A 12,320-nucleotide genomic window follows, 5' to 3' on the forward strand; every position below is an offset into this window, starting at 1 on the left:
ACATTCTTTGGTTGATGTAATTTTTTAAAAACTAAAATATTTAAAATACAATCAACCAGATATGACACATTTGTGTAATGCTGCGACACTCTTGGAAAAGTGAACTTAGCAGCCTCTTTATTAGTGTTTTCAGTTTGCACCTTTAACCAGTGAACACGCACAGGAGGCATTTTGAGGAGAACAACCTGATCAGGTTCGTGCATATGCACTGGAGTGGGTGTAATTAGAAATTGCCTCCCTGCTGGGGCCCTCAGTTACAGATCATATCTTTTTTAAGACTACCAATGATCGTTTCAGTGTGGCTGAAGTGTCTGATTATCCGTGTCTCTGGTGTTGCCATGGTGGGAATACCTCAGGCACGGCTTTCCCTCTGCGTGCATGTGCTCATGCACGTTTGCGTGGCGTTATCTCCTCAGCAGAACAGAAAGAGTGCGGGGAAGGAGAGAGATCGTGATCTAATGTGTGTGTGTGGACAATTCACACTCACCCTCCCCCACAAGAGACTGCTGTGGCTGATAAGAGGTCGAAGGGAGATTGATCCATCTATCCATCCACCCATCCATCCACCCACCCACCCACCTCCCCTCCATGGGCTGAGGCCCCTCTGAGTGGGCCAGGCGCTCCACAGCCCGGCCAGAGGGGCTCCAGCCAGCCGGCGTCGCTGCCTGGAAATCAATCAAAGCGGATGAGCGTGGGAACGAGCTCATGGGCCGGGCTGGTGGCCGGACGAGGGTCCCCTGGGGAATACAGCAGAGAACAGAGATGAGCTGTGTGGAGGGTCCTACACTAAAAATTAACTTGAATCAGCGCTTCTAGTTTCTTCAGTTTGGCTGTTTCTCCACTGTAACTGTCAGCTGCTACCCTGAGGAAACCTTGACCCCTGATCATCCTGACTGAGACCTCCGCTTGATTTTTAAAGTCCTTATGATCTCTACAACCATATTTTATAATAGAAAAAAATAAATACAAATGATAATATGATGATCGCCTCTGTCAGTGCGCCCCAGGGTGGCTGTGGCTACAATATAGCTGCCATCATCAGTGTGTGAATGTGTGTGTGAATGGGTGGATGACTGGTTGTGTAAAGCGCTTTGGGGTCCTTAGGGACTAGTAAAAGCGCTATACAAATACAGGCCATTTACCATAATAATGTATAGAGAGCCCATACTGGGTGTTTTGTTGTTATTTTTACTGTTTTGGGAAACCAAGTAAGGAAATAAATAGCCATTTTACCTTAAAACTGAACAAGTTCCTTTTTATGCACAAAAGTGATCAATATATTCAAGACAAATATAATATTTTGAAGCATCCTTTATTAAGATTGTAGTAAGATTCAAGGTGATACAAAATACTGAAAAACTCGATCAAAATGATCAGTTTTATTATATATTTTATTATATATTTCTAACTTAATAAAATCATTATTTAATTGTGTATTAAGGTATAATTTTTTTTAGCCTTTAAAAAAAACCCTTTTTAAACATATGTACATTTAGTTCACATTGCTGGATTTTCCCACTATGGTGAGGTTTGCATGATATAAATTTTATCCTCTGATCAGCTGGTGAACATTGAACTTTCATTCCCCCCCTTCCTTTTGAGGAGAAAAGGGGGAATCGAATCACACGAAGAAAGCTAAGAGTGAGTTCTGCCATGAGGATAAAATCAGTAAAGGCCGGCGTAAAGATGTAAAAACGGGGTAATCTCCTGTAAAAATATAGATCCCCAGCAGTCTGAGGAGGCTGCTGGCTGGAGGGTGTGTGTGTGTGTGTGTGTGTGTGTGTGTGTGTGTGTGTGTGTGTGTGTGTGTGTGTGTCTGTCTCTTTATTTTGCATCGCATCAGTGGGCAGTGAGGTGGATAATCCTCCAGGCTGCTGAAAATGACTCTATTGATCTGTGCTTCTCAGTCACAATCCCTTTAAGTACTGTCGTATTATACGGTTGATCCGTCTGTCTGTCTGTCTGTGTTTACATGGAGTTTACATCTTAACTGATGGGAACTGAGCACGTGCACAACCCAGTGCACGCGTTCTAACTCATCATGAGTTTGCTGGTTTCCAGTTTCGGGAAACCAGCTCTACAACAATCTAATTTTGAGATTAAACTGAGAGGTTGGGCTCTCTTGCATTTGTGTGGCTCTTAGCTAGAAGCAGCTGTATAACAATGGAAGAAAAAAGGGTTTGGTTTTATTTTTTTACACATACAATAAATCACTGTTAGATGACAGGACACAACTGTTTGCAGCCCCGATATTAGTGTTAGATTTAAAGTTAAATTAAGCCACATGACACTGGTTTGCACTCTAATACTGAGACAAATGCTGTTTCATTAAAAAAAAAAACCAACAACAACAACAACAGGTAAATAAATGCACTTACAGAAGAGACAGAAACAGGTTCCTGTGATTTTTACTATTTTACCTTTTAAAAATAATTTCCCTCTCTAATTTAGATATGGATCCATCGGTTATTTGTAGGCTTCTTAAAAACCAGTCTTATTTGTGCCTTACAGATCAGAAAGAAACTCTCTGTAAACCTATAATCAGATAATATGGTAAAAATAGTAAAATATAGTAAGTAAAATGACATCAGGAGCGCACGTACAGTTTAGATGCTGGAGAGAGGTTGTTTTCATTGTCTTGTTGTCGGTCAGTTTAATTAAATCAAATCAGTAAATGATGAGAAATAAACACCAAAATCATGCTGACTGCTCTCTATGGAGACAATTCAGTCTCATACTGAGAGGACGACTGTGGACATCTCAGTAAAGTGGTCATCTATCGCCATCTAGTGGTCCAAACTTGCAGAAGCACAAACTTATTTCACAGGTGTTTGGAGCGCTTTGTGCCTCTTCTGCATGGATACTTCTGGATTAGATCAGGATTTTTATTTATTTATTTTTTTCCCTTTGGGCAAAATTTGGACACATAAATACCAACATGTCTGGGTTGGGGTTAAGGAACAAAGATTGTGAGATACTGTCTTATGACTCCTAAGAAAAAAAAATCATAAACTAATCCAGATATCCTTCTGGATTCACTTCCTGCAGGGAATTCTCCGTTCTGAGGATCGCGGTCTCACAATGCTCTTGTAAAGCAGACTGGTAAAACCCAAACGATTTATTTAAGTCGAATATTGATCTCCAAAGAGGTCGTCTGAAAAGAAAAACGATCTATAGTCTGTGATAGTTTATAAGTTTCTTCTCTAAAATAAATCTATCGAAATGGAATTTGATGACTCAATAATGATAAATATTTATGATTTTTAAGGGAAACTGCATTTATGTACAGTGACCTATTCTAGGCAGCCTTCACTCACACCTAAAAGGGCACATTGTGTTACTTAAAAAATCATCATGTTAAAGGTTTGCTGATCACTGGAAAAAGTTGAAGTTATGTAAGAACAGCAACTTTTGTTCTTATTTTAAAGAAGGCATACATCTGCATAGCCCATTGCCTAATTCTAACTATACCATTAAAAAACTGCAGCAGAAATTCTGTGTCAAAGACGACCAGCTCCAAAACAAATAAATAAGCTAGGAATTCAGACAGCGAGTGTACTGAGCTGTTGTTTCTAGCAGCTTGATCATATCTATGGTATGGGAGAAGCATTTATAAAAACAATGCAACTTGTGGGAGGCACTTCAGGAAGTAAGCACAAAAATTTCCCCAGATTGCCTCAACACTTGAACAGCCAGAATGCTGAAAGGTCTGCAAAACTGTGATTGCTGCATAATGGCTGATTCTCTGGACAAACAAGCAATGTTTGATGTTAGATGTATTAATTTTTAAGTAAAATTTTATGTGACGTTAAACCTTGTTCATTCCATGATTGTGCTGAACTGATATTTTTTTTCTGGTGCTCGCAAATTTCTTTAACGGTGACTATAGATGTCGGCTCAGGTTACACAAAGATTTCTCAACAAATACAATGAAATGTTGCAGAATGTAACAAAAAGGCTCAGAGGACACTGAGCATCAGCTAGCACTCTGAAGTTCAGACACTTATTTATAACACATGCATATATCTATCTAAAAGCTCCTGCAGATGTGATATATCAGTCAGTATAAACTTAGTGGTCACTCAGATACAATAATGTTATTGTTAGGTCGGCCCTCCTTTTTCCTTCAGAATTCCTGTATGTCTTTGTGGCACAGACTGACATGACAGCATCACACAGCTGCTGCACATCCATGATGTGAATCTCCTGTTCCAGGACATCCCAAAGGTGCTCGACCTTTCCTCTTCTTGACTGACAGGAGTGACACCTGGTGTGGTCTCCTGCTACTGCTGCTTCACCTGATCCAATGTGTTTGATGTGTTGTGCATTCAGGGACGCTCTTCTGCATACCTCAGCTGTAACAAGTGGATATTTGAGTTACTGTTGCCTTCCTGTCAGATCAAACCAGTCTATCCAATCACTTTGGACATCTGACATCAATGTGGCATTTGCTTCAACAGAAATTCTGCTTGCTGGATATTTTCTACTTTTTGGTCCATTCTCTGTAAACTTTAGAAATGACTATGTGGGAAAATCCCAGTAGGTCAGCATTTCCGCCTGGCACCAACAACCACACCACATTTAAAGTCACTCCAATCACCTTTCTTCTTCCTTCTGATGCTCCATTTGAATTTCAGCAGATTGTTTTGATTTCATCTTTAGGGCCAGATGCATTGAGTTCCTGTCATGTGACTCGCTGATTAGATACTAGATAAAGATGTGAACACATGTACTTAATAGACCGACATCGCAGGTGAGTATATATTAACCAAGCATGGTTACGGAGAATATGCTCTGATTATTGACAACATTGTTGCTGTTGTTAAAAAACACCTTATTAAATTCTTTTATTTATTTATTTTTTTACACAGCTGATTCATCAAGTGCTTTTTTTGTTGTGAGGTAAAAGGCTCTAAAATATTAGAGTGAAATCATCAATCAGATGATTCGCTGTGAACAGGTGACAGCAGGGAGGAAGAACTCCTTTTTAACAGGAAGAAATTACAAGAAGAACCAGGCTCAGGAACAAGAAAGCCCAGATTCTGAGAGTGAAGTGCTCTGTTAGGATGAGGTCTTTATGATACAGCGTGGCCTGATAAGTCGCGATCTTGTACGAAACAAAGAGTCTCTAGTGGCTGCCTCTTTCTAGTAAGACTACTTGATGCTTGTCTTTCTTGCATCCTCTCCTACAGTGGGGCCCATTGTCTGTGTGACCATAAAAATAGTTGAGATCATCTCTGGCGCACTGTTACGTTTGTTCCATGCAAAATAAAAGCCAGTTGTTTGTTGTCACAGCAGGAAACTGGAGGATTTAATCTCTGCAGCATCATCACAATTTGCTCAACATGTTCAGCAAGTTTCCCAACAGACTATTGTGAGATGGAAGGAATTAAAAACACTGAGCAGTAGAAAGGGGAAGTCTGGACTGCTGACTGTATGAACCCCCAACAGCTCATTAAAGCCGATTCAGCAAAATTTAGAGACATCAACAAAAAGAGTTAACAACCACTGATCACACACACAAAGCTGCAACTGCTGGAATTTCTCCACATATCTGCACAAGTGAGGTCCAAAAATCTGAGAGCCCATGGAAAACCTGTCATGTAAATGAGGAAGCAATCAAAATGTTCTACAGACAAGAAGTTCTGTAAACTATTCCAGATTGATTTCACTGCTAATAACTGTGTGTGTATTTTCCAGCGGCTCTGTGATCATGATAGGAAACATGGCATCAGATATGAGTGGAAAAGTCCTACCTAACCACCTCAGAGTCATCTGATTTAGACTATTTAATGAAATTTTTACCGTCATACAGTGAATGTTTTCCAAGCTACAGGCCCCTGCAGTACACAGGAATAGGCTGGAAATTTTACGTTTTTAATTTGTCTTATTTTTTCCAACATGACTTCCTGAGTACACGAGATAGCCATATGAAATTTTCATGGCTAAAAAAACCAGCTTTAAGCTCCAATAAAAACTGCAACCAAACTAATTAAAATCTAATCAGTGTAAAACCAAAATCTGTTTTTATTCAGCAGGATTTTTTGCACAATTTTGAGCATCAGAGTCTTGATTTACATCATAGTTTCCAAGGATAAACTACAGCAAATTATTGTCTATGACATCAGTAAGAGAAGCAAACATTGGCATCAGCAGGTTGGACAGACAACAAGTTACACCATATGAAAGGCTCATCTTCTATCTCTCTGTCAAAACTATCTGCTCAAAGAGATTTGGGGCTTGGATAAAAATAACCTTTCAAATAAAAACTGTGCTTTTCACCGCTGACAATATCTGCTGAGGGCTGTAAAAATGTAATTCATGGGCCTGAAAATACGCTTCTTTAAACATACTAAAGTTAAAAAAAGCCCAGAAACTTTACTTACCTGCAGTATCTTTTCTGTTAGGTCCCTTGGATGTCTTAAAAGGTTATTTTTAAGGCTGTAAACAAAACCTCAGTCTAATAAACCCTGTGAGGTTTAAGTCACACGTATAACCCTAATCCTACCTGAAAAAAATGTGGGTAGTTTATAACACAGGTGTTGAACTGCAGGCCTCAAGGGCCGGTGTCCTGCAGGTTTTAAATGTGTTCTTGATCCAGCACAGCTGATTCAAATGGCTAAATTACCTCCTCAACATGTCTTGAAGTTCTCCAGAAGCCTGGTAATGAACTGATCACTTGATTCAGGTGTGTTGACCCAGGGTGAGGTCTAAAACCTGCAGGACACCGGCCCTTGAGGCCTGGAATTCAACACCCCTGGTTTATAACGTGTGCCAGACTCGGGAGAACAATTTAATTTAAAAAAAAAGATATATTCTGACTTCCTAGGGTTTGAGTTAGGATCTGTGTTGGTAAATGGGTCAGCACTGATCATTATTTAGTCCTCTCCAAGTTAAAACCACAACCAATTATCTGAATTGAGGCAAAAAGGGGTGTGTGTGTGTGGGGTGGGACTGTGGGAGGAAGCGGTGCACAGAAAGAGCCCAGCTGGTGGATTCTCGCCATGAAGCAACAGTGCTAAACAAAACAGGGCTATGAAAACTTTAAAAATCGATTTAACAGAGGATTCCGGCTCTGTGAGCTTTTTCAAAGAGGTCCTTGTAAAGCCGAGGGACCCCTATGGCCTAAACAAAACCACCATCGACGCTTTCACTCTGAAAGGCCAGATGTGCTTCAAGTGACAAATTGTGGTGGTAAAATGTTAAAATCAATTCTAACTGTCACCAAGCTGCTGAGTTGCCTGGTTTAAAACACCTGATTTTCAAGATTTTTAACATAACCATCAGTAATAAATGGTAAGCTACACTTTGGTAAACAGTTATTTCACTGGCAAGAAACAATGAAATAGTAATAAATAATGTCATTAGCTATGAGTCATGTTATATACTGTGTACACATCATCAGTTTGTGCCCTACAAACATTTTATATCAGACCTGCTCCCAGAGATTTCCGGGTCCTTCGGCATTGGTCCCATGATGCCGATGTCCTGCCAACAATGATATTGGTCTCAGTCTGATATCACATTTAATCCAAACCACAACAATTTCAAAAAACTAGTCAAGCAGTTTTGGTGCTTAAACCTAACCAAAGTAAAACTAACCAGTGAGAGAAACAGACCATGATGGTTCACAGTAAATTACGCTGTCGCCACTCCATCAGTAAACATTATTAATCATAAATACAATGTTTGTTAACAGTAAAAAGCCATAAACTGAGCTAACAATCAACCAATTATTGATAATTGTTATTATAAAGTGTGGGAATGTGTCTTTTGAAGCCTGATTACGGGTAGATCAGGAGGGTGGGTGTCATGCACGACAGCTGATTGTCTTATCTCATTTAGAGATGAATGTTTCGGAGTCTTCCACGATAGTTTCAACACTTCTGTGAGTTTGACAGTGAGAGACCCGAGTGCTCTGCCAGCCGTCATGTTCTTCCTCGTGCTCAGTTGTGCAGATGTAGACGTGTCAAAGACTGGTGATGAAGTCTTGAGCTGAGCATTTTCTTGATATGACGAGCGAGGGGTGGATCTGATTGTCCATAAACTCATCAGGAAAGTGCATACAGAGGTCAGAGTTAAGCACCTGACTTTCTGTAACCAAAGGTACCATCCGCCCCCTCAGCTTTGGAGCATACTCTCCGAGAAGGCTCATTAAATCACTTTCCACTTTCACTGCTTTGGTTTGCACTGTTGCTTCACGGCAAGAAGATCGTGCATTTAAATCCACGAGCTAGAGTCCAAAGAGTTTAGGTTAAGTGGTGATTCTAGAGGGGCCTGTCTCTCTGTATTAACCCTACAACAGATGAGAGGTTTTGGTATTTAATGGTTGCCTATTTTCTTTTTTTTGTGTGTCAGTTTTTCTCATCTTTACCTTGACTTTATCTTGCTGTGCTGTTCCCTAATGTCTTGCTTTCTGTTCTACTTCAGAGATAACACAAACGAAACAAAACAGACCAACTGCTACCTGTGTACAATCTGGAGTGCTTTGTCTCTAGATCAACATTTCAGTCCTCACCCTGTCCCTGACATGTAAACGTCCTCCATTTCTCTCTATTTTGTTTCCTTGTGGAATCTTATCTTATGAGTCAGTTGCATCCAGTCAATGAGATTTTAAACAATTACCCATCTTCTTTTGACACAATACTTTCTGCCACATTAACTAAATAAAACACCAAACATGACCCAGAATTTTGACAACAAAATGCATGCTCGCCCAAAAATTAAAAGACAAAACACATGAGAGGGGTCTTCAACATGTCTGTATCACCAATAGAAAATTACTCTTTCACTCTTTCTGTTTAATGTAAAGTGTTGTATTTTCTTTCCTCTCCAGTAGCTGATGGTAAAATGTAGATATTATACCTACAGTGGTTCTAATTATGCAGCTTTTGTCCAAATTTTCACTGGGCCTTTCTTCCCTATCATAAAAATCCCTTAGTTGCAAATATCTGAAGTCATCCTGGTTCCTTAATGTAAATTTTTAATTTAATATCCGGAAAACTTATAAAATTCCAATTTTATTTCAATGCACAGCATTATTATTACACTGTAGTTCTTCCTGTAGTTAATAGTTTCCAACTATTTGAGCGCACAATTTTAGTGGAAACTGGATTTTTAAAGGTGTTGTATGCATAAAGTTCATTATTGTTATTATGTTATCTATAAATTTAACAGCAGCTGTTTTGGCTGCTGTCTGTCTTCACACAGGGTTATACAGTAAAGTACACTACAGGTTGCTGACAGCGAGTAAACTAGAAGAGTAGCGTGCATTTTAAGCACATGACTGTAAAATCCTCCAGTGGAGTCTGTGGTCCGGGAGAGGAAGCAGGAAATGGAGAAAAATGGGGAAGCAGGTAGAAACAGGTGTGCAGAGTAAAAGTCCAGAGTTCACATCTCTATCATGCTTTCAGTCTTAACAAGTTTACTGATTTGATGAGTCACAATTATTAACTTTGACCCTTTACCACACTGCTTTGTGCGTGGTGTGTGATTCATAGTGAGTCATTGTGCGCAGCACATGTCTGGTCGTGTTCAGAATACCCAGGGATTCCCACGCCACACGCTCAATGTTATCAAGCACAAATATGCTGCAGGTGTGCATTTATATAACAATGACTGTACCTAGAGAATGGAAACAGAAAGGGCTCACGCAAGGAGGCTTTTCACTCCTACACATTCAGTTCATTCAATGGTTTTCAATGGTTCGGGATTCGGATTCAGCTAGTAACACCCAACACATCTGCAAACCCAAAGCAATGACACTCCGGCTCTTGGGAGGATGTAAACCTTTTAAAGTATGAACCAGGAAGTAATTGCCAGACATTTATTTCTGTGTCTTTATTGAACCTTCGGTTAATTTTTTAAAAATTATTTTAACATTAATTTGCACATATGGGTTTAAATTTCTATCATATTTGTTGTACCTGGCTTTTTCTTTTGGAACATATTGCTTGAAAGTGAATTGAGCAATTTCTGTTTTTCGCGGGAAAGAAATCCCACTGGTGGTGTAGAAATCTCAATAACTCACAATAACTGTATCAAATATCATACACTGGGTGGTAAAAAATACAAATAGCCATGTTTACTGGTGACATTTAAAAAGCCCCAGTTTTCTAGTAATCAACTCTATAAAGAAAAACAGGGTTTTTTTTCTAAAGTGTCTTAAAACATCAACTCTGACAAATCAGCGTTATTATAGTTTTGTATTTTTCAGTTAATTATTATTTCAGTTTGCTTTCACAAGCATTTCCCGAGTCTCAATAAGCACACCAGCCGACCCCTCATCAGGCAGGTCGTGATCACATTTTCTGCAAACTGACAGAGAGTAAAACTAAAGACTTCTACTCTATATTTTTATTTTATTTATTTTTCCAGGTTCACAAAATAGTTTCAGTTTAATTTTTTTTTGAAAAGCCTAGTTTCTATTTTTATTTTAGTTAAAGAAATTTCTAGTTTAGTTTTTAGTTAACTATACTCCACAAATATTTAACTTACCACAGAAAATACATCATATCTCAATGTTTCGGTCAGCATAACATTCTCCAGGACTTCTCCAAACCCTTTCACACAGGGCACCAGTGGACCTGCCAGTGCCAGTCAGGGTCAGGCAGTGTGCACGGGGCCCTCAGACCACCCTCATTAAATCTGTTTTTGATTGTTTGGTCAGAGGCATTTACACCAGTGGCCTGCTAAAGGTCACTGCTGGCAGTGCTCATTCTTTTCTTCCTTGCACACAGGAGCAGATAACGATCCTGCCAATGCGTTAAGGACCTTCTGCGGCCCTGTCCAGCTCTCCTGGAGTAACTGCCTGTCTCCTGGAATCTCATCCATACTCTTGAGACTGTGATGGGAGACATAGCAAGTCTTCTGTCAATGACCAGTATTGATGTACCATCCTGGAGGAGTTGGACTACCTGCGCAACCTCTGAAGAGTCCAGGTATCACCACACACTACCAGTAGTAACACTGACCCTAAATAACTGCAAAACTATTGAAAACACAGTCAGAAAAGTAGGTGGTTGATTAACAAGCCCCTCTGCTACCCTAGAGGTTTCACTGATGCTGTACTCTTCATTGAAAAGTGGTTCTTTAATTTTCTTTTTTTTTAGTAGTGTATAATAACTTTACTTTTAATTCACCTCAATCAGGCCAAACTGGATTGCCAGGAACTGGCGCCACTATTCCTTGTCCTTCCACCACATTCATGTTTTCTTTGGTCTGCTTTTGTTATCATTACTGTAACCAAGAGAAACGCTGAGGTGACAAATGACAAATGAGGATGCCAGGCATAATATTTGGCACTGTTTTATCTCACTTCCTTTTATGCAGGACCACTTTTGACCTGTGGAAGTACTCTGCCATCTTTATTGTCTAATCAGACAGAATAGGGTTAGTTTCAAAAAGATTATTTCAGAGGAAAACTGTAGATGGTGTGTTTTTGTGTGGCTTTCAGACTACGTGTTGGATTAGGTGGTCGGGTTCATAAAAAAATTAGGTTCATAAAATCTTGCCTTTTTGTGACTGAGAAAAGATAAACTACATGTTGCTCCCTCATCTGATGGCATTGGAAAGGAGGTGCTGGCTAATCATTTCCAAGAAAAGAATGTAAACAAACCAAAGGAGTTGTGTGTATATAATACAAGATGTATTTTGTAACTCCACTTTGCATTTCCACCTACATTTGTGGTCAGAAGTTTACATAGACTCATCGTGGGCATGCATGTCAATTATTTATTTGGGCTGTTTTTTTTCCAGAGTGAAAACAGTGCAACATACATCTTTAATTGGTATATTCCTTTGGAAAGTCCAAGGAATTCACTGAAGACCGAAGGAGAATTGTACATTTACACAAGTTGGGAATGTCTCTTTGGGCCATTTCTAAACAACTACAGATTCCACGGTCATTAGCTCAAATAACTGTGCGTAAGTTATTTGGATGTGTCACCCCTACCTCTGATTTCTTCAACTTCCCCTCAAATCAACAGCAGGATGGTTGAAACAGCCATAATTGACTATTCCAGCAGGACAATGTTCCAAACACATAAAAACTGGTTTTAGAATGGATAAAATGGGATAACATTAAACTTCTGAAATGGCCTTTCCAAAAACCCCGACCACAACACTATTGGAAGTTTGTGAACTATGTTTAAAAGCCAGGTCCATGCCATGATTCAATAAACTCTACCAATCCTGCCAAGAAGAGCGGTCAAATAAGCCAGACTTATACAAAAAGCTTGTTGATAGCTATCAAAAGTGTCTCATGGCAGTGCAACTTGCTAAGGCGTACTGACCTTTCCACCCTCGAAAAAGAACTGGTA

Source organism: Aulonocara sp. 'chitande type north' Nkhata Bay, linkage group LG19, assembly GCF_057382095.1.
Source record: "Aulonocara sp. 'chitande type north' Nkhata Bay isolate Kocher_YH1m ecotype deep benthic linkage group LG19, A_spYH_male_GT1.1, whole genome shotgun sequence".
Taxonomy (NCBI): Eukaryota; Metazoa; Chordata; class Actinopteri; order Cichliformes; family Cichlidae; genus Aulonocara; species Aulonocara sp. 'chitande type north' Nkhata Bay.